We start from the raw sequence: 24,463 nt of genomic DNA, 5'->3' as shown, positions 1-24,463 counted from the left end.
CACAAGTTCAGCAGATATCTACGGGTGTCAAGTGAGGCTGGCGTATTGCGCGTGGACCATTTAAGTTCGAAGCTGAAGTCTGTGCGTTTTGTCGGTGCTGTATGATGGAAAAGAGGCAGGGCTTTTTCTAGAGGTGTTATATTGACAATTTTGCTTCAGGTGACGCTGAAATTTTCTCTAATAAAGAAAGCAGCGTTCAGGACGGCTATACCAGCCTAGTGGTATTGAGGCCTGGAAACGCGCCTTGCACCTATAGTTCATTGCGGCCAGTCATGTTAAATTCAATTTCGAATCTAACATACGTATATTAAGTTAAACTTTGTAAAACGAAATAGCTGACTGTTTTATTGTCTAATTCTGAATATATACATTTCCGTTGTCTCTTCTCTTCTGTTATTACTTATAATAAGGTAGTATATAGCCTATATACGTACAAAACGATCCAGCAGCAATTCTGGTAAGATTGGTTCCGTCCACATTCGAGCCACTATGTGCCTTTCCCATATAAATGAATAATGTGTCCAATAAAACTGTTTGGTTTGCTACTTGTCTCGAAGACTTTTATTTAATCGTCTTATATAAGATATTAGTAATTTGGCTCTCTACAGGGGCCTGTTTCTGAACGATCCAAGTGACACCCCTGCCTTTGTGGCATAATCGTGATTGCATCGATTTGAAAAACTAAAAACGGCCGTCCGTGTTCCCTACTAAGTAGATGCGCAGCCAATCAACACTCATTCAACGCTTTTTCTTTTTATTCTCCCACCTGGTCCAACCTGGTCTAACTGGTCCACCTGCCTGCCTTCCTTCCTACCGGTTTACATGCTAAGTAATTTTAAATCCCAATAGTAGAATAAGTCTGTTAATTATACCTAAGTAATAAGAATATTTGTATACTCCATTACATGCCGATCGCGAATCTTCGATGTTCCACAGCATAACAACATGCTGAAAGCTAAATTTGTTCATGGCATATTTGTATGCACGGCCTGACGGCCTGCTACTAGCAGGCCACGCGAGAACGGCTCACGTATCTTAATCATTTTCGACCCAACCCAAAAAAAAACTAACCGCTTGCATACTGTTACATAATTTTGTACTCGACACGCATCGTTAAAGCTGTGCATAAATTGATAATATAATAATAAAATAAACAAAAAATAATATTTTTTATATAGATATAGTAAAAACATTGTTATTAACATACGAGCAAAATGCACCCCCATCCGAATACGATGTTGGTTTGTATTGATGTAGCCCCATAAGTACGTGCAAATAGTTTACGTATACATGAATAGAACCTTAAGCTATATAATGATATAAGTCCGATGTTCCTCAGTCAGCCCAATAATCTCGAATGGTCCTTCACTTCACCGAATCAACAACGTTCACTGCAAGACGGATAACATAAAATGCATTTAATATTGTATGAGTATGTACTTTCATCTATAATAGCTAATAACAAATATTTAAACGAAACAAACATTATCAGGTAGCATTAATCCGGTTCAAAAAACCGCGGTATAAAAATGGTCGAAGTTTGACGGCGACCTAATTGTCTGCCTGTTCATGAAGGGGGTAGGCATTGCTGTTCGGAACGCGATGCTTTCGGAAACGGCAAAACATAGCGTATGATATTAACAGATTCAGCTTGTATAGTTCACAACGTCGACGCTGGCCGGGTAATGTAACAGCTTGAGTAACGTTCTAAATAGAGCGTCGTGGTTTTACATGGCCAAAATAGTAACTATCGAACGTGTGCTTGAAAGGTTTTCGGAACGTTCGACTCTCTAAGAAGAGCTGCTTTCTTAAATGAGAGCAGCTCTTCTTAGCACTATGCAAAACCTAACGTTGTTCAACTGAAAAAAGACAAAACATTTTTTTTTTTGTTGTAGAAACCGGATAATGTGAAAAGTAGCTAAATGACAACAGCGCTCATTTAATAGTAATTTTTAAACTCCTTTTCTGACGGATAAGATTTTGGATTAAACAAATTCGATCCCTGGAAATCAGCAATAATTTTGTAGAGTCTATATGCAGCCTTTAGGTTTTACTTCATGTAATATAAAAAGTTCCCGGTGAGGTACTTTCACTGCGTACAAACAATCATTCACATACATTACATAAAGACCGATCGTGATGTCCACCTCAGCCTCACTCTCGTTTAGATACGAACATTGAGGTTTGCTGGATGAAAAGCGCTTCAAATTTACAATTTTTTTATTAACGCCATCTGGTACTCTCGGCCAGGATTCATTGTCCGCTAGATGCTGGCACCCCTCAACAGCGTGTATATTATATAACACAAAGGAAATCACCCCTGTCGCTTGTAGCTACAGCAACCGCTTCGGCTGATATGAAAAGTAAACCAAGGGTTTCCGATAGCGGATAGCTTGATCACTGATAGTCCCACGACCTTTACATGGTTTTGGTGGAAATGGTAACAATAACGTCCAGCCGATGCGTACACGCGGGTCGCTTAGAGACGACGGGTCCATGAAACATAGCGTTTCGGATATGCCACGCGATACAGACGAGTATAGTAGGCTATGAACGTTTCATATGTTTGTTAGAGGAGAAAACGGCCTAGATCGAACCATTGCAAGCAAGCTAACAACAATGGCTTGAACATGAAGACTCTACATTGGTAAAGTAGATGTCATCAGCAGACCAGTTTACGTAGCCGAGAAACTGAAAATCCTCTAATTACGTTCAAAAGATAATAATTTTTCTTTTTATCGATATATGCACAAGTTTTTGCCATGATAGTTTAATTATGAAGATTGCAGTGCACACTTAGAGTAGACTGGCAAATTTATCTTCTACGATTTTTCCCTTCGTTGCAAAAGTCTCATTATATAGCCTTCTTGTTTCCTTTAACCTAGCAGGTTGTCGTCGTTCAATTATGGCGACAATCCTCTTCTTCTATGTAGAGTACGCCAAGCCACTCTTGTATTAGTCGAGTCGTCAATTGCTGTTAGATAACGTACAGTTTACAGTAGCTCACACAAATTGAATGTACCTAATTAATGGGCACACTATATAACAAGTTCCTACAAACGGCGGAATTTCATTATCCATTTTTTGTCGTACTTATGAGTTAGGCATGTGTTAGGAGTATTATGTGTATACATATTTTTCCTCTCTTGGGAAAAGAGACCTTGCTAGTACTATAAGGCCGTTGTATATGAGTACTAAATATTCAAACACACACTGTGTGGTTCAGAGTTCATCTGTGATCCAATACATCATTGGAAGCGATGAAAACCCCTTGCCGATTGTAACTAGAAGGAATTCACTGTATTCTCGCCTATATATCTATATACATACATATATACCTGTTATCTGGCCAGTAATTTCTCGTTGTGTGGTTCGTTCTGCGTGTAAAGGCATTTATATATCAGATGTAAAAATAGTTTGATCGAGTAAGACCAGCCCGTTCCGAGGTCAGCGATTCCACGGAGCACCATTTAATTTATGGAGAGAAATAACACAAATAATAAATCAGAGCTAGTAATTCATCACAGGACGAAACTGTATTACCGGCACCATGCACCTTTACAAAGTCAGCCTGCCCACCCCTGCCCTGTCGCCTGCCTTATTGGTGATGATAGCTCGCCAAAGCGTCACCATTGAAGTTAAGAGGATCTCAAAGGTCGCCACATTTGCGTATCTCATGCATAGACATTTTAGTTCAAAAGGGCCGACTACGAATCACATTTTGAAGCCGCAAGTATCTAAAGACTTCTCACCTGATCTATCCGAAAATGTACTGTGTCCTTACGAAGCCCGCGCATACATAGGTGCTGCGTATGTCTAAAAGATTGTGAACATTTAGAATGTACTTAAATGATATGGGCCTGATTTAGATGAAAATACGATCTTAGATCAAGCATGCAGCTAAGCTTAAAACACAACAGAGTAGGACGTGCGATCAACTTCCTGAGAAAATTATCTTCGATATTTTTCGCGTGAAGGCCGCGTCATACTTGCCAGCTGGTATGGTCTCCTGCATATTTTTCTAAAATACCAAGGTAAAAGCGTTTTTAACAGTAACACGTGCAGTGCTACAGAATCACCAGAAGCTGTCGATGTCAGAGCGACTCAGCTGGCACTTGATAGTGTCACTTGATGAAAGAGATGCGACTAGTTGTTGTGAAGTTGCGCCTTTTTTTTTTTTCGTTGTTTTCACTCGGCTTCGCGAGAACTAACGAGTAGGTTGGATAGACCGCTCTACAATCGATTGTACACAGCCACACAGAAACACCTTTACAATACTGAGTTTGTTCAGTCGCGTGTTTTTGACATGAATTCTATTGTCTAAGGTTGTCGCGCCTTGCCGCCTTCTAACGTAGCTGATACTGCCAGTTAAATCGGTCCGGTTGTCTTACGATCGACGTTTCTCTACCGGTTCTTTCCACGTGCGCTTCGTTTATCGTAGTAGGCGATTCAAACCCTACAGCTTGTACGTAAAATAGACCAAATATGGCAGCAAATGTCGTGTTCGTGAGTAACTGTACATGGACAACTTTTTCACTGACGTAGTGATATTGGCCAGGTTCATTGTGCCTAGTACTACATGTTGTACACGGCTGTTCTGCGCAGCCTGTCGTCTCCAAAATGCGTCGTCGCCGTTGTTGTTGGTCCTGTAATATTAAATTTGCCCAGGTGCACGGTAGGAAGTGGGATTTATTTTCAAGGGTTTCATTTTAAAAGGTGACCACAAACTGGTTGCCTACAATGGTACACAACTGGTTTGTGTGTCTGATTTCATGCGTTTCTAAAAACAGTGAAATTTAACTAACTGGTTATTTTACATGTAATAACCACTATACAGATTAGCTTTCCAAGCCGGTCAGAAATTGTTGCTTGCATCTATCGAAGATGTATGTAAAATAGTTATTTAAATATGAGTGTGAGATTAGAGTTGATATTCAGGTCAGGCCCGAATTCGCACACGTTTATCCAGTGAACTCTAGTTAGTGTAACTTCGATGATGGTACCACCAGATATCAAAGCAGCCCAAAGTTGACTTTCTATTTCGAAGTTTGACAGGATGGGTCCAGAGTCAGGGTCTGCATTTGTCATCTCACGCTTTATCAGCCTCTTCAGATCTAACAAAATGTTATGAGCCGCTAACGTTGAGGCTTGTCCATTGTTCAACTATTTTTTTCATTATGCTAAAATTATTTTTTCAGAAACGTCCTTCTCCTATTGTACGAGCAATGATAGTCATATGTTAAAGTTGACTTCTAGTAAAATTTTCCATTTCATTACTCTTAGTAGTACGCATGTAGCCTGTTCCTGCAAATGACTTGTAGCGCGGCTTGCTCGCAGCTGTGCGGAAAATTTTTCTCGATTCTTGGGTCGAATTTTCACGCAACGGAGCTTGTCCTAGCCATGCCATACTTCACGTGGCCGCCCATAACGTGGTCCATGGTTCAGATAAGGCACTTCTATTTTAGAACCCAGAAACCTGGTGCAGATAATGCGTTTGGCTACATTAAGAGTGCCTTTGCTTGCTCTTTTTTAGCGCTTCATTATGCTATGGATTTACATAACAACAATGCAACCTATAACGTTTTTACTAGCTTACTTCTACACTACCTGTATTGACCATCTGAGCTTACGCTAATTAATTTGTGCGCACTTCACGCTCTTCTCTTTCGACCCAGATAATGCTTCCTCTGCTCAATTTCCTCCAATCTCGTAATGAAAGGTAATATTTTCGATAGTTTTGCCTTGCTTGTCGTACTCTCTCCGCGCAGACCCTTCATCGTCTTCCCGGTCGTGCTTGACTGTCGAAACGTTCATGTTTACCATGCCAATCCTATTACAATATATTCCAATAGACCTGGTTTTTCCGGATGGTGGTAGAAAGGACAACGAACCTTCATTTCACTTTTCCTGTAAATATTCAGATTTGTTTATATTTGCATCTCCACGGTTCACCATGGTTGACCTCTGAACGTCTTAGAATTACTAATTATTTTTTTAATTCATTAACACTTTTTACTTGATAATAATAATATACCGGTGTGGGTTTATGTTCCACTTAAAACGCTTTCGCAGACGACGCTCTCTCTTTTGTCATTTGTTACTCGTTCCTGCCGATTGCTATTCCCTTAACAACAATACGATTGAATGCCCTTTGTTGTACCTTCTTAGTAGTTTCAATTGCCCTGTATATTGACGGTTTGGCTTTTAGGCAGAAGTTTCATTGCTCCAAGTCCCTCTTTTCTCTACACAATACGAAGCACTTATACATAATTAAAATGGACTATCACAAACATTCCAGCTGAGCGCTATACTTTCTCTATGTGCTTTACTAGGTGCTTCAGTAGCATCCAGCATTTTTATCCCGTTTGTGTATGCTACGGCAGCTTTCTTCATCACGATTTCTGAGTATACTTTTGTTTTCTAGTTCTGCCCCGTCTGAGTTACCTTTTGTTTTAGAAATGCTACCTATATTCACAGGCTCAGTTTCTTAATCCCTGTATCCTTTTGATATTCTTCTTTTTATCTTCGCAGAGTTACTTCTACTTGCCCCGCGTTGCCACTAAATGGAATCCTTTTGGAAATTACCTTTTGTGGTTGAATTCATATATTCAACATTTGCTGTGATTCAAAGGCGTCTCGCGTTGAAGCCATTATGGCATCGGAGTACAGTTGTACAGGGAACCTGAGGATAATATGTTGCCTGTTCTTTTATCCTCTATTTCAAAACCTACTCGCGAACATTTCACTAAATATTGATATCTTTAAAAACGGCGAACGATTTTGTCTGATAATTTCGTTCGATAATGTTTTACTTGCAACCTTGTTGCAGGTATCGCAGGTCTCTAGAGCTAGTCTCTTTGATCTTTTTGTTGATATACAATCTGTGTTACGGACGACCCCTTCTATTGTGGGGCCTGATTTTAAATCACTTTTCTAACGTTTTGACTCCACTTGCCTGCTTGTATATGTTTGGATTTGCCGAGTGTCTTTTTTCGGTGTATATTTCCCTTTTTCTTCCTTCAATCGTTTCACTTCTCTCGCAAGATCATTTCTTGATCAAGGCCAGACCCTCTGTTTCGCTTTGGCAGTGGCAGATATCCCTTTTTTGCAAGTATTCCTGTGTGATTATGGTTACATCTTACTTTATTTTGCATTAGATCATCGACATTCGCTAGATAGTGGTAGCCAACCTGTTATTTTCCGTGCACGTGTTTTTTCTCTACACTTGAAGCACAAATCCAAATTATACCAATTAAGATACTGTGTTGAGAAAATCTCTCACTTTTTATAAAGGTTTTCATATTTAATATTACTTAAGGTACCACATCTTAACTTTGTACTACTTCTTTTTACCGTTGTTATATAGCTTCATTACCCCATCTTTATTTTAATGCATTCCTCCTTTACCAGTACTTCAACCATTTCGAACCAATTTCAAGTCGACGATCCTCCCAGTAACTTTTTTTTATATCTAAAGGGGGGGGGGGGGGGTAGAGTAGAACACATTTATTGACGCTGATTGGACGTGTTTGCCTGCTGAACCTAGGACGAAAGAGTAATGGTTTATGTTCGAATCCGGGCGTGAACGTGCATCGTTTTGTGCGAAGAGCCGGTCATCGGCTGCAATGCCTGACGGCTCAAGTAGCGGACGCAAAACACGAAAATAGTTAGCCTTTGGCATAGATTACCCCCACGATAAATATCATATTCGTAAACGCATCATTATGTAAGCGTCCGTTCTTTTGGCTTGTGTGCGGTGTCTTTGGAAAATAAGTAATTTCACATTTTTAATTGACGGGTTCGATAAGTATGCTGCAAGTCACACCTTGCTTGGAACACCGTTAAGAAACTAATTCAGGAGAATAAGATGATTAAGCACATCGCTCTTCTATACAATCTCTGATCTGTCCATATCTTTAGCATATTCGACACTAGTAGAAAAATGAGTTTAAGCGCGCAGCAGGTAAAAAAAATGTGTTGTTATTGCGTTATGAGTGTTTACATGGATCTTTGTGCTTAGACGAATCAACTAACCTGTTATTAAGGGCTATCGGCGCAGTTTAAGAATAGAACTTTAACGTCTGTGTACGTACATGTGAATATGCAAGCACATACGTAGTCAGCCATATTCTTTAGTGTCTTGTTCTCAGATAGCTGCGACTCGGTTAGCCATGGAGGCTGTCTCTGTTTATATCAGTCCCATGTGTTCCAAAGGATATAATAGGTTCCTGAACTGGCATATTTAGACATGTGCATTGTACTCTTTTGGGCCTTCGGTTCGAGTGGGCCTGGCTGACATTTCAATTACTGGCCTGTTCCTGCATCGATTACACGGCTGGTAAAGGCTCCACTCATGTTAGTTGTCCGACTTCCAGCTGCAAAGACAGGGCCTTTGATTACTTCAATAATAGCCTGAAAGTGGCGTTTAGGGCCACTGAGTCCGAATCTCTCCTTTGCTGTGTATAACATCTACCTTTTGTTTAAGTTAATTCTGCTTCAGCTGTTCTTGCTCGAACCCTGCAAGCATAGATATATCCATTCATACATGCTTTACAGTGCGTATGCATATAAGGAAGAGAAATATTGATTTACACGAGCCTTGCCCACTGCATAACCGTACCAGTATTCGAGACACATAAGGGTCCCTGTAGGTTTATAGAAAGATTTATGAAAAACGGACTCAAGCAGACATTCCGTAATTAAAAAAGCATAATACGATTCGTTGCGGGTGGCTTCGCTCTCGTGACGGCCATGCGCGGAGCCAAAATTGAATTCGATTTCAGTTCCAACCTAGAACTGAACGCCTTACAAAGAATTCTGATATTTAGCCCATTTTTAAAATCTCCAAACAGGTGGAAATATTATTAGGACATGACGTCATGCAAACCGAGTCATAATGCATAATAAAATTCATTACCGTTTAATTCTATCAAGGAAGAGTTAAACAACAGAGTATACTATGTTTATAAATTCAGTTTGTCTTTCATTGGCTATTGCGCCACGGGGCTACAGCTAGATGTTTGATCCTTTTGTTTTTTTTTTTTCGTTTGCGCATTTGGATGCGTTTAATGATTTAAACGCTAGCTTTCTGACAAAAATTACTATCGTACAAAAGAACTTTAGGTTGAATCGATCGAGAGTAGGAAAATTGCAGTCAAGACCGAGGATTCTCAGGCGGAAATGCCGGATGTATTCAAATGTGATTGCTAACAGTCAGTTCGCTTGATGACGAAAACTTCCGGTCTAAACGGGTCGTAGCCAAGGGAAGCGATATTCTTCGTCCGAATGAAGAGTTCAGGTGTAGCTTTGAATGACGAAAGTTGTAGAAAAAAAGGTCAGTTTCTTTTTTCAATATCTAGTTGAAGGCTGAAACAGAAGTATAGAATGGAGAGGATCCTAGTAAGTAAGTACCCGAGGCTGAGTGACACATCTGCAAAAAGTTTGTTTGAAAAAAGTTAAATCTGTTGCGTGTTAGGCTGCACGCGACGGGGCCTACTTTAGACATTACGTGCTATCGACATCGGCAATCTGCTATGGAAATAAGAATGGACGTGCTAACCAGGCATTTCCTGCAAGACTGTGATAACAACTACTGATGTTTTCGCTAAAGCACCCAGACTTAACCTCGGATTTATCTTTTTTTATAACGTCTCCTGTATCTACTCCTGAATATTTGCCCTGCATAAAGTTTTCGGGTAACTCAAGCCATCCTATTTTTGTCTATCTCCGATATCGGCTGATTACGTCCTGTACGGCCGGATAGATAGATATATATATGCGTGTGTGCGTATATACATATATATATATATACGACTTCCTCTTTTCAGCACTATCGGTGAACGCTGCGGAAACGGATTTTGCTTACTACTACTCATAGTAGCGATGTTGACATGGCCTGTAGCTATTTGCTGTTCAATTCAAGAAATATTATGTTTGGTCTAGCGGACGGCAGCTGTTCTTCCAGTTTTTGTGCCCCCTGCTCTTCCAATGTAAGCTTATCCGCAGATATGCTTATGCGGTTGTGATCGTTGCTCGAAGTAGCATTCGTAGCTATCCTCGATAGCGCCGTAATAGAGTGAGCATCGGTGGTTCCTTTCCGCTGCAAACATGTTTATAAAGCAAGCCGATAAAGATAGTGCAATGATGCCTCTATACGGAGTGACTTTGTCGCGCGAAAGTAATTTGACCTAACCCACGTGGTTACAGATTGAGGCCATCTATATAGTTGGCCTTAACTTTGTTAACTACTAATATAAAATTTGCATTGACGTACGCGAAAAAGGGGCCTGTCACAATATCTAGTTATAACCCCTTAATGAGACAATTGTCTGCATTAAGAGAAGCTAACAGCCCTTTTCCGACTTGCATTGATAACCTATTCTTTACGAAATAAACAGCTGTACAGTAGTTAGGACGGATTATCAGTGTCCTGGGCCCATTAGACGCGCAAAATGGAAACAGGAAGGCCACGTTCTCTACTCTCCATAATGTGCTTTTACTGAGCAATGTAGAGTTCTATTACGGTTTCTAGAAAGAGAGAGTCTGGGCTCTGGAAAAGTCCCTGATCTTCTGACTTGCTCTTTTTTGTTCTTCATCTTTTCCTTGGTAAAGCTATGCTACCAAATTGTTAGCTCGGACTCTATCGTATTCCTAAACAAACTACGCAGGAACCTGGGCTCCTTGGTATATGTATAGCTAGCGCTACATAGAATCTGTTGCTGTAAATAATTAACGCCTCATACCTTCGCGTAGAACTGACTCTTAATAGCGGGCCCTAACGAGAGAAATATTATTATCTGTCTAACCAATTGGGCCTTTTTGGCAGATGTTCTTTTTCAGGCACACAAGTATTGTTTTGACCTTTCAGACAGAAAATGCCTATGGCTTTAAGCAGTGTAACCTTAAATGTTTACCAGCATTGAGGCAGTGAAACGGCTTGGTGATTGAAACCAGAACTAATAGCGAGTTTTATGAGAACGCGCAACGTATCGTGTGGCTATTTGCTATTTTAATATGGGAGTGTACATTCTATCTTGTTGGCGTGTGCACAATAAAAGTCATACATTTCTATTTCCGAAGTCAATTTCTTTCTTCAAGCTTAGTCCGCACATATACTGCACACGATTGCTTCGTAGAAGAGGTTAAAGGTAGTTCAAAGCTGATTGATTTTTTTTTATAAAGTCTGTAAACTCTTCAATTCCCCAACGCATTACTTTGCTATAAACCAGATAATTAGCACCAACATAGACGGATATGAGTTCCGCAACTGCTGGCTTCTTCTCGGGCGCAATCTACTCGACTAACCTTCATGCAGCTTGTATGCATCCCTCAGCTTCATAACCATCGAATCATTACATAATTCTTCTTCTTTTTTTTTTAAATAAAAAAATTGCTATGCACTTTATCACTGTTAACTATGGTGTCCAATTATTTGTCTCGTTTTCCCTGTATTCTATGCCGGGTAGCGTTCCGCAAACTTCGGAGACGAAGGGACAATGGCTAATTTGTTATACTACTAATACTAGCAGTTGTGGCCTGTTCCCGCTAAAGAAGGACGCAGGTTTCGCTATGACCGCCGAAAAAATTGACTGTACAATGTTCATAAAAAAATAACGAAGTTCTTTTTCGCATTTTGCGAGATTTGATCCCACAAGGCATCAAGAATATGCTGCTTTTCTTTATATTTCGGGACATCCGCGGTACTTTTCGCCCGCTATCAAATCACCACTTCCTCGAAGGTGAAGATAATATTTTATAATGCTAGCAATAGAAAGACCATTGTAGATTGTCAAAGACATAGGCTAGCTATTCAAGAATAGCTTCAAAAGCATTAAACTCTATCCTCATAGCGTTATCAGAATTGGCTTATATAAACACTAACGATTGTTACCTGCTCTGAATAACCGAAGAAGTTCGCAACCAGTCGCACTTTTTAACAAGGGTGGATAAAAAAAAAAAAAAAAAAGAAACTACAGATTAGGGTGTGCTTCTCGCGTTGGTGAAGTAATTAAATATTTTGCCTGTTATCGCATCGCGTCTGTAGTAAAATTGCGTAATTGCGATATTAATGGTCTATAATCTTCCTAGGTTTAAATAGTAGCCGCTGATGTTCAACAGGAACTTCGTCGGTTTTTGTCACGTGACCCCGGTGCAGCGTATGCCAAACCGTGATTTGGTAAAAAATTTCTTGACTACATATACGCTAATTGTGAAGTATTGATCCCAAAAAAGCAGTAACTTTGCTAACAATTTTTCTCACTTTCTGATATGGCTATTCCTGTATAAGTTGAAATATACGCGTATCATATTATAGATAAATCAAAATGTAACGACAATAACAGTGGTTCCTTCTCTAGTCTTGCGTACCCGTCAAATAGGGCCACTGTAGAATGACATGATGGGCGTGGGTTTGCACCTGGAATTTACTAATGTAATTCTCCCATGCCACTTTTTCAAGTAGCAGAAATTCCGCAAAGAGGATATCCGTGGCCCTTGACAACCATAATAATCTCATTGCTGCGATTCTATCAACACAGATTATGTACTTTGCAAGGAACTTCCTGGAAACACTGGCAAAGCTACATCGGCTGCCAATGTTAGCCATAAGGTTAAAGTATCTAGCACGACTGCTCGAGATAATCAAATAGGCTTCAATGAAGTAAGTTGAACGTGAAATATTAACTAGATGAAGGTTTTAATTAACTAATTCCACTATTATTAGTTCTCGCTTAAGATAAGGGTGATACGTTTTTTGCGTGTTAGCATTGACACAAGAAAGAATTGAAAAGCTAATTAAGGAACTAATGCTATTTTGCATGTCACCCTAATACCGCACCTGATATTATCTACAACCGATCTCAGTCCATGTAATGGGTACCCTTCTGGGTATGACTCCGGCAAGCACACACGACTTGTCACGGGTGTACACGGCCTTATGATCGATCGAACGACACGCTGATCCGAAATCCAAGGCTCTTTGTTTCGAACATGCTTCTCGCCCATCGACCGTTTAACGAACTCGTACGGCCGAGGCGCTACCGCCTAAACGGTCCGTACCGACTATCGCGGTAATGTATGATAAGGCACGCTTGGCGTCGTAGACGCAATGATGCAGCGTCAGCTAGTTTCTAAACTTGCTACAGAGACGCTAACGGCAAGGTCGATGTCGACAAAGTTCAATAGCCATTGAAAGCAACCCAATCATCCGGAACGATGAGTACTGCCGAAGCCGAGCGGGACGAATGAACTCCATTGGCAACCGTGTCGACTCTTAAAAACATTTCCCTTGAAAGTGGCTGATAGAGATGAATAAAACCTTATAACGAACTAGCACTGCTCAGTATGGGCGCCGGACAACCATCTTTACATCCATGATAAAGTACAAATCAAACCTTTGATATTTTCTTCAGCATGTTTTGTACCTAATACAAATCCATTAAAACCCGGAAACCAGATATTCGTCTGAAGCTAACCTTTATGAAACTGAGGCACTTGTAGGATCAGCGATATCATAGAAATTTATATTACAACATAAAACGCATTCCAATGGTTAAGTGATCAATTTAATTTTTCCAGCTACCACTTTTAAACAAGGAACGACCGCGAAAGGAGGACGGCCAGATGAAATCAATGGAGTATCGTTGAAGAAACGTCGACACCGTGTGACCTGTATTAAACGGAGAAGGACGTATTTGCTTAATATATCGAAGCTACAATAGCATTGTTTTTCCTTAAAAATGAATGACTCAGTATTTCTCCTGTTGGTTTATCGTAGGGTATCGTATCAGCACCGCACCCGACAGGCAGCCGACTATGTTAGAAGCCACCACCTCAACTCTTCTGCACCTACGAGCGTCACCAGAATTTTCAGCACCATCGTCAGCTTCAGGCGTCAAGTAGTCTCGAATCTTTTAATAAGCTACTATTAATTACGATGCGATCTATGTCACAGCTCATGATGCATCATCGATTTCCTGGCGACAGGCTATATATATATATATCCCTTCGCAGCCATTGTTGCTTGGTCCAATTGAAGATGCGTTGACGCCACACCTTTTACGATGATTACCCGATACTGCCTCCCCTAATGTAATGGCGGGAGCTGCCGCTGTCGGCGTCGTGGGTGCTGAGGTCGCCGAACTGGAGGTGTTTGCCAATGGCAAGACAAGCGGGATGGTAATAAAAGCAGATTGCCACGATTCTTCGTCAATCTTTATTTGAATAGAATCAGCGTATGACCCTGCAAAAGGTTGATGCCTGGCTGCCCTAAATGTGTGTGAACATACGACATCGAAGAAGGCAAAGATAAACGATTTATATTGAAACTTGTTGACCGTTAAATTGTACCACACATCCATACGATCTGTGTGTTTCCATAGGGAACAACAATAACTGATGCGACAAAGTACGAATAGTAGAGCAATGCGGAATGGGCTAATAGGTCAAAAGGGTTTTCACAAAAGGTAGGTCACTGCACAAACAATGACAAACGATAATTAAATTCATAGTATATTATGATTAAGAAAAACGCGCAGTCATTTAGAGGCGTCATGTTAACTATAATAACACATTAAAATTCAGCTATACAGTACGGAATCATAATGTATGTCTCACAACCTATCACAGTAAATGTCTTCGTAGCCTTTGTACATATAGCATTGATAGTGGTGTGCTAAATCCGTAGTTTAGATGTCGATTCAACCCATATATATCCGTAGTAGTCTTCAACGCATATGGGAACTCTAGTAGCATGCAGTTATTGACTATCTTCCCGATTCTTCGTTAGCAACTTTTGAGCCTTTCATTACGTAACGGACAACATATTTATAGGAAAGCTTTTGCCGACGAGAATTTCGCATGCTCATTGAGCTATGCGTGTGTAGTTCCTGCTATCTTTTTTTAGCTAGCTTAGTTTAACTATTATACTATATATAATGGCAACAAATACATGAAAGGACGACGGCATTGACCCAGAAGGATGCTGTTTCAAACCCTAAAAAGAAAAGGCGAGGCTTAGCACCATTCACATAGATTGTCAGATAAAAAAAATAGAGAAGAAAAATGATGTAACACATCTTACATTTGAAGTATGATTGATGATTAATTGACGGCTATTGCGAGGTGACAAGAAACAGTTGCAAAGAGTCCGCGGTATTTTATATTTCTAGAAATTTTCCGCTGGCTTCTAGAAAGCTAATACAGGCACACGAGGCCTATTAAATAGGCAGGTTTAGATTTTAGAAATTGGCCATTTGTTATCGTTTGACCTTCTGACAAGAGAACGACTTTGACAGGAGCCAAATGAACAACCATTTTTCTGTTTTTGCGCGGATAGAGCCATTTTACATAGTTGGCACTCAGACACATCTACAGAAAACAATTGTAGCCAACTGTGTGACGGAATAATCAAACAGACGTAAAGTGTGGTTGTCATTTACGCAAAAAAGGTTTATTATGTTACGACTTTAACATCGGTAAGACGCACACGAGCTTATGGCGATATATATATTTTTTTATTGTATTCGGAAGGATTTTTTTGCCTGTATTATCGTACGTTGATGAATGGCAATTTAGTAATTAACAAACGACGGCTGATTCAGTTTATTAAACCCTCAGGAACGACTCAAGATAATTGGAAATTAAATAGCGTAGTCGTAGTAAGAGGCCGCTATGAATAGAAAAATAACGGAACACATTTACTTCTACCGATAATAAATTTTGCCTCCACATATGAGCCTGCCTTCGATATTCCGCTAAAAATATTCATTGTAATTGATTGCAGGTAACGTTTACAAATCCTACGATTCTATGAACCGCTACCTGTTACGGATCTCCGCCTCGCCGGATTTGCGTATTCACGACATAGGATCTGACCCAATTTCTTTAGATCTCCAGAAATGCAGCGTGCTTTTCAATTATAATTAGCGAGCTTCTTTGTTCCTTTGTTTCTGTTTCAAGGAACATCAGTGGGTAGATTCCCAGCAACCCGCACAGAACTGACTGGACTGACGTCAAACGTCATAATGCAATAATAGAATTTATTGAAAAATCTGCAAACAGAGAACCGTATCTATGCGATTTTAGGTAAAAGCTTTTTGGCCCCATGTCCTGGTGTATAACGCATATGCAAAAGATGTTGTATCCTTTCAAGTGGCTTCTGTGTACTAGAAGGGCCGACATGGGGCACGATTATAATCAACTGTGTGAATAGTAAAATCCGGTTCGAACCTTTGATCAGCCAGTAACTACTTGCCCTATTGCTCCTGATAGCTGCGTAACGTCTAGAGTCAATGGTACTAATATAGGCCATAAGTTGAATAGTAAAGGTTCTCAACTGATAGGACTCAAGTTTTTTTGCTTCGATATAAAGACACTTAAACACTCTACTATTGTAGGCGGATACCTTGAAATGTCAGCGTAAATGAGAAATCCTGCTTTTCCATTTCGTACCATTACAAATACCAAAGGAGTCGAGAAACGCTGAAACGGGCTTTAGCTATATAGAGTTGAGCAAAAAAAGGAATGATACTCGCATATTTGTCTGGACACAGCGTACGTTCTTTCTTAACGTATGCTACCGTCACGATGAATACAAATGTATAACGAAAGAAAAGCAAGGTATATATATATATATATATATATATATATATATATATATATATATATAGCAATCTAATCGCGGTCGACCCAAACAGATGAGACAGTGTATAAATGCTTACCTACCTGAACTAATGTTGAATACGCAATCGAAAAAAAAAGCAATAGTCCAGTCCTTCGGGGAGATTCGGGTTAAAGACGAACGACCAACGGGACCTTATTTTCTCCGACGCTCGACAGTTATCAACTGCGAAGGACACCGTGATAGTACCTGTAATAGATGATTCAGTATGAAGTAGAGCAAATCAGGACAGCATGTAGAGAACAGCTTGTGTGTGAACTACTACATAAATAGGACCAGCCACATCCGCTGTCACCCGGCTGAAGTGACTAATCCCTGAATGGCTAAGTAGTATATGAGTAAGAGACAGGCAGGATATAATAAGAATAAATCATTTTTCATTCTGAATGACTTTATGGCACTTCACTGGCCTACTTGGGTGAGTGCAATAGTAATCTTGCGATTACGTACGGAAATAACTTGGTTTTTAACGCACTACTTAATAACAAGTGTAATTATCTCTAAATTACTGGCCATATTAAGAAGGTTTCCGACGGACAAAATGTACAATGTATGTATATATATATATATACATACGAAGACGAAGCATTCTTGTTAACGGATGTTAAACGGATGACTTCGTCGCTCTTCAGAGGCCGGGAGACACTTTTCAAATTTTTTTGTAGATTTTATCGACGAGTAGTGTAGATTATAGTAACAAAATAGGATCAAGTTCAGTATGGAAACAACGGACGATCCTAATGACAGTTGTATCCATAAAACTTCTTCATCTCTCTCGAAGCCTTCAGAAGAATATCATAGATCAGATAATCAGATCAAAGCCTTGGTAAACCAGATAAAAAAAAATGGATCAACTCTCTTATTACTGCTACAGCTATTATTGCGGTTACCGTAAAAACGCAGAAAACGATAATTTGATGCCTTTAAATGGTTGTAGAAGGGCAGCTCTGTTTGCTTTTATGTAGCACAAGCAAGCCACCAACAACAAAGAGAAGGAAAAATAGCAAAAATAATAAACGTTAATAACGAGATCGCTTTTGTTGGGCAGTGCTCTAACGAACAGGACTGGGTCAGTCTTGAATAGAAAAAATACGTAGAAATCGAATCTCAATGGCACGTTAGTCTATAGCTGCGGCGGACTCAGTGGTTGATTAGCTTTTATTTAGCAGTTTATTAGCTAAATAATGGTTTTTCCGTGTGAACTACTGAACAGGTAATGAGCGCTTATAACGAAATGGAGCAGATATATTCAAAATGTATCACATATAACCCGTTAGAATAAGTAATAGACTGCATCAAATATGTATTAAAGATACATCTCATGTAAATATTACAATCTGGCTCCAGGGGTGAAGTGTGAAAAAAAAATATTTACGTCCGTTTGGATAATTTGAAGATGGCGAAATAGGTTTTGGCCATTTCTAGTAAGTAGGCTTAGCCTAACGAGAAAACTTCGTGCGGAACAACTTGGATCCGGAAATATTTTAACTACGAAAAAAAACTTTGACCGATGACACAAACTGTGCTATCTAGTAGAAAATGCTGAGTTAGGAATAGTTATTTAATATTAAGCATCAAAGTGATTACAGTTTATACCGCTAATAAATCTGCGCGCTGGGGTGGATTATTCTGGGACGCAATAATTGATTAAATTAAAGAAAGCCTATGTTATACAGGATGACATCGTGACGAGCCTGCGTCGAGCCTTTTCCAGCTGATAGGGCTAACCTCATTTCGTACTTTGAGTGCGTATCGGCTTTATAATATATCTAATTAGAATTGGCAGTTAAGAAACTGAACACAAGCTATAAATACTAGACATTAAGAACGTTATTATAAATATATTTACGGTATTAAAATGGCTTTGTGTATAGGGCATAAAGCTCTTCAGCTATTTTTAATAATAGTATCTGCGAATAGTCTGCACATACGTCGACGGTAACGGGATGATGCGTGAAGTTAGATTACTGGAACCGATTAAAATTCCTATTTTCGAGTGTCGTCGTGTTACTCATGCAGCATATCTATCACGAGCAGCATCATAACAAGCGTCATAACAAACAGACACTTCAACGACAGCTATATGAGGAACGAGTTCCGTCGACCGCTGCCGTTCGTAGCGTCTGGAGCCTACGTTTATGTTTCTCTCTCAGTGTCAGCGTTATCGTACTCTGCATACCTCGTCGAACCATTTTTGCCGACCTATCTGCTCGCTAAGCTTGATGCGAGGTTAAACCCTCGATTAGCAGGAGCGACGGATTGTCCACTCGGGAGCCGTCTTAAAGAGAGGAGATACATAGTAATTCTGAGAGACATGTATCATTTTCGAGCAGTTCTAACCGTAGCCTTTTGCTGATTGAGACGTTCAAGGATAACTGTGAACTGAAAGTTCTAGTCCGTGAAAGGTTACCACAAAGACTCTTTGCCTAGATTCGAGTTAGGTTAACCACTTTTTTCGACTCGCTTACCTGTACTAGGTAAAATACTGAAAGCAGTAGAGTCGATGTCACACGAAGCCTTTGGGAGAACCATCGCTAGCCGCTTACATACCCATGTAACTACTGCAAAGTTTCCATATCTGAAATAAAAAAAAAATATCTTCTGCGCGAAAAACTATGCCAAAAACCCGATATGGGCTTTAACAGCGACAAGCTATAACATGGCTAGGATACAAAGGGAAGGGGCACTGTCGTATGAGTCTCGGGAACAGTGAAATGACGAATGCACATTGCCACTCAGCTTGAATTGTTGAGCTGAATCAAGACGAAAGGATCCGGTCGTTAAAAGTAAAGATAAAGTCTTCCGAGCCATTTATCTGTTTCCCGAACGGCGGAGGAAGGTCATATAAAATCATAAGAAAGTACTCTGATGGCCGAGCTTGATTTTTTCCAAACGTTAGCAGGACCTTGAGTTGAAAACGAAATCAGCTTCTAACATATATATTTCTTTATCTAATAATATCCGTTGTGTAGTATCTGTTTCCAGTTGATCTAGAACCAACTACTGACCTAGAATGGGCAAACGAAATTAAGTACACTATTCAATATGGAGGCTCGTTATTCAGCGATCTTAAAATAGTTCAGTGATCATCTATTTGGCATACAATATACGAAATTAGTACTACAGAACTTGAAAGATGTTTTGAGCTGCTGAAATTTCAAAAATTAACATCGTCCGGTGTGTGCAGGCTCGATAAAGCTCCCAATTCTGGATCGCAATAAGCAAGCACGAAAAAAAGAATCTAGTGTGCTATAAAATTAACCCACATTTTGTTCATCGGTGGCTATTCTAAGTTTCACTTAGAAGTAGCATATTGCTTTTTCAGCGTTTTTCTCACCAGATGTAGACAGTATTTAGTGCGAGTCATAATCGACAACTTACTTGCTTTCCGCGACCGCCATTTTTACTATACGGACGTATACACTCTGTCAGCTCGACTGCGACGTATCCTTTTAATTTGGCTTTTTTTTTGCTAACCAAACAAATAGTGTTATGAAATCGGATCCGATTGTATAGGCCCTTCACATGGTTCGTTTCGAAAAAAAAAAAAAAATTGTTGTCAAAAATTTCGCAACATATCAGGTCGTATTTTTTGAGGTTCAAGTCTACGTTTTTGTTTACTAGATGGCAAACAAGACCACTGAACTGATATTACAACCATCGGAGATAGCGTGGTGCGGCTAATTAATGCGCATCGCTTAAAGTACGTTGCTATAGTAATCATGAGCAGCGCTAATTGGAATTTCCGAAGTGGTAAAGCGTTGGTATGGCTGTCACGCTATTTTTAGGTTTGTTAAGGAAACCCAATAAATTGAGCGGTACCCTCCCCGTGAAGACCTTTTTGTGGGGGGCACATCTTTGATGTTATACTAAATAGGTGATCATCCCGAAGACCTTTCATCCCATTCAAACAGTCAAAAGAGTCACAATGCGCATAGTGTAAGGCAAACGCATATGTAGGTTTGTTGGTCCAGGCAACGTACTTTGACCAATCCAGACAACTGTTTTTTTGAACTGCAATATTGCTCCCTTTCCTATTCTCTCTCTACATTTGGACTTCTTTTCATACAAGCTGTCGTCTATCGTGTGGAAACTCTCTATATTCACAGACGAAAATTCTAGTGCCCGGGCTAGAATAATAACTCGATGTCTGAACGAGGTTTGGGTCAGTATAAATAATAAAGGAATAATTTTTTGCAATAATAGCAATAAATAGTATGCAAAAAACACATAAACTGCTTGCCGAATTAGACACCCGCACGTTGGCCTGACAGCTATAGCTCCAGTTGCTAGATAAGAGTATGAATCAGGCTGACTGATAGAATAGACACCCACCACCTCATATTACTAATAAATGAAGATCCTGTTTAGAGAGTAAGGAACGAGTGAGACGAGGTCGACAAGTCCAGATGTCGGTTTAAGCAAGAAAACTTCACATTGCCCTCGAAGCTAGTAAGTAAGTTATGCGAGCCTGTTACGTTGCCCTCGAACTGCAAATGGTTTTTCGAATTGAACTTGACTTTTTAATTGTTGATTTGATTCAGACAAACTTGTACGCAATTTTCTTCATACATATTAAACTTTGAGTGAATCATTGAAATAGCTGAAACAACACTTTACTTAGGGGGGGGGGGGGGGTAGGGAACAAAAATAACTTAGTGATCTTGAATCTCGCGAGCATCTAGACGAGTCATCGCTAACTTATATTTGTGATACACTTTATATATATATATATATATATATGTGACGAAATAATTTGTTTGCACATGTCAAACCTTTCATAGAATCTAGTCGTCGCTGTGACTGGACCCATTGGCGTGAGTTTTATGACAGACGTGTCGTCCATTTTTCGTGTACCGTGCAAAATTGTCATTCAAGCGTTTAAGAGAATTTGGACCGCCCCCCATAAACACATTTGGTCCGTCATTCGGCTAAGCGAAAATCGCTCTCGGCGTTACTAACTTCGAGCTGGTATGCAATAAAAACGGTACAGCAACGTTTAATGCTTTTATGGCCTGGTTCGCCTTCGGAGGAGCAATGGCCTCCCATTTCTGACGGATCATCCAGCTGGTTTCTTTTCCCATCTAACATCGAGACATTTTGCGGCCAGAAGTAATGTACAGTGGTCGAAGGGTATATGTCCAAATCACTATCTCGACTATAAAGAAATTATCTGTTGCTTAAGCTCTATCCTTTCGGGTAAGACGAATCGAAGAGCCCCCAAAATGGACATCTATAAAGGTATGCGTTTTCGAAAAAATTAGGTAAGCTGCGGTAGTGATTTGCTTTTGTGTTTTTATACTTTTTATTCAAGCGTGTGAAAAACGTAAGATATTGCCCATTACAAGCCAATGGATGTGAGCTATATATTTGCGTATAACCAGCATAAAGATCTACTTTCCTTAGGCCTAATATATTCGAACTTGGCTCATATCAGTTTGCAAGCAACGCTACGCTTTGCTCCCAGAAGCTGCACTCCATACAGGAGCTTCACCGTTGTCTTGGGTTTAGCGATACTATCTCGCTTATTACGTCAAATCTTTGTTTACCGATTAGTACTCTCGTTCAAAAAATGGATCGTGGATGAGGAGAACTCAGCGTTTCAGGACAGGGTCTAAACAGAGAAAAAGTTTTACTTAGTTAAATTATTAAAAAAAGAAAAACAGAACATTTGCTGGCGATTTGTTTTCTTAACTTAATTCTTGTATCCAATATTTTGTACAGGACAAAAATGTTTTTTTTCCAGCAAGAAAGGAACTGGCGCTTTTCGTGTCAGGTCGCAGCCATAGTAACTGCGATTTTTAATTCAGTCCTAGGAAATAGGTCGGGTGATTTATATAGTCTAATGAACAGGTTTAAAGACGTTAGGCAATAAGATCATCCTCAAAATTTCGCTATAAAGATATGGGCTTTCGGCGACACATGGCATAGAGAGCTGGGGCAAGCATCAAGGATGTTTGTACGTCCATACTGAGAGGGATTCGTTATCGAGTCGCAGTGGAGGTGGCACCGATCTCATAGCAACGCATGTCCATTTTAACATCGAAATTTAAGTATAGTACTTAGACGAAACAACAGTGAGTTAAATAAAATAATATAAAACATTCCATGCTTACTTATTAGCATTGGCCCCTAAGCTTATTTTACTAATAATAATAAAAAAAAACTATAATAATAATAATAATAATGCCATGTGACTCGCATTGATCCGCGTCGTATCGTACTTAGGTGAATTGTATACTATCGCAATAGTTTCCTTCGACAAAAAAGCGACGTTATATAAACCTCAAGGCTAAAAACTCGCAAGTATAGCAGTCAAAAACATATTGTTACTTTCACTTCAAATATAGCCCTCTTCGTCGAAGACCTCTTCAATTTCAGCTATCGTTATATATGCTATTCTAGCAATGGTACTAGTATTGAATTTAATTATTTTTATCGCCAAAAAGTTTTCTTTACTTCAAGCGTCCTTACATTGTCGTTGTTGATAGCTACTAAGGTACCTGTTCAAATGCCGCTAAAAGAATTCATTGATGAAATCATTTGTCGGCAGATTTCACATGGTGAAAAGGTGCGGCTCAGACGAGCCGATTCTGTATGCTCAGTCGGCGTTCAGAAGCTTACTGAGAGCTTAAGTTATTAAAATCATAGAAACAGCGAACAAAGTAAAATCTACTCAAACAAATCATCTACTTTAAAGTGACTAAATATTTAGATTTTTCTGCACCTGTCCCGTATTCACCGTTTGAAGCAAATGTTACCGTTGGGTCAAGGGAGGAACATGTGGCTGCGGTCGGAAACGTCTTGGCGTGATTTTTACTTTGGCCTATGGCATGGCTAAACCTGGCATTTGGACACCTGCTATACTTTTGGGGGTAATTACCATGCTCCCTTTAGAGGAGGCAGTATTTTTCTCGTTTTGACACAGATCCCAAGAAATAAAAAGCCTAAAATTTCGAACAAATAGTGCCCAAAACAACGTCACTTCCTTAATGCAATTGCGTTATTACGTCATTCGTATGTGTCGCAGTAATGAACGGCCAGATATGTAATCTACTAGTTAAAGAAGAGAAACTATATTTCATCTTTCCTGGCAGCTGAATTCACTAGTGTCTTTATATGAATAGTGGGACTAGGTACACTACGATTCATTAGACTATGCTATATAATCATCCTAAGCTAAGACAAAGCTGTCGTTGTATGACTCACGTTCGTAACGATCACGTTTTCGGTATTTTACATCTGGTACATAAGCCGTTAGACATTATTTCTGGTCCTTTTCAGCTCGTGTCTATCGAACACACCATGAATTAACTAGTCGTGTTCAGTGGGGCGTGGCACTTCGTTGTAGTATCGCAGACCATCATCGTACGCAGTATCGATAAGCTGAAGTCACTTGAAGAACTATTACTTGCAGAAATGGATTGAATGTTCTCCCGGATCAATAGCGCCGCGTTATACTAACCGACAACATAGCTGCAACAGCTGGAATCTGCTTGGCCTTCTTTCGCAGCCAGTGGTCCGTCTATAAAGTCCAGCATGGGTGAGCAGAGACAGGACGGATCTAACCAAGGACCCCGCACACCCTCCACCCGTAGCCACCTGCATGTAGCATAGAGTCGTAGACTAGTTCGACTTTTGTTGGACTGCCATTATACGAACAGGCAGGCAGGCAGTCAGTTTGTTTTCATATGTACACCACTGTAACAAGCTACATTGCTCTCGGGGTAACTTAACCAACACAAGCAATGACAGACGCCACTCCAAATATCCAACAAAAATTTG

The 24,463-nt window shown here is 39.8% G+C and overlaps 1 long non-coding RNA gene across 1 annotated transcript; it reads right to left on the bottom strand.

Moving 5' to 3' along the window:
- Positions 1-386: 386 nt before the first annotated feature.
- On the bottom strand, positions 387-24,463 carry LOC111242967 (uncharacterized). Its single transcript, XR_002670243.2, has 3 exons — positions 23,888-24,463; positions 16,723-16,867; positions 387-1,391 (listed from the first exon to the last, which is right to left on the bottom strand). It is a non-coding gene; the product is annotated as an uncharacterized LOC111242967 (long non-coding RNA).

The sequence above is a fragment of the Varroa destructor genome, unplaced genomic scaffold, assembly GCF_002443255.2.
Source record: "Varroa destructor unplaced genomic scaffold, Vdes_3.0 BEIS01000001.1, whole genome shotgun sequence".
In the NCBI taxonomy this organism is placed as follows: Eukaryota; Metazoa; Arthropoda; class Arachnida; order Mesostigmata; family Varroidae; genus Varroa; species Varroa destructor.
Note: the sequence above shows the minus strand (reverse complement) of the source record. Positions and strands in the feature narration are given on the sequence as shown.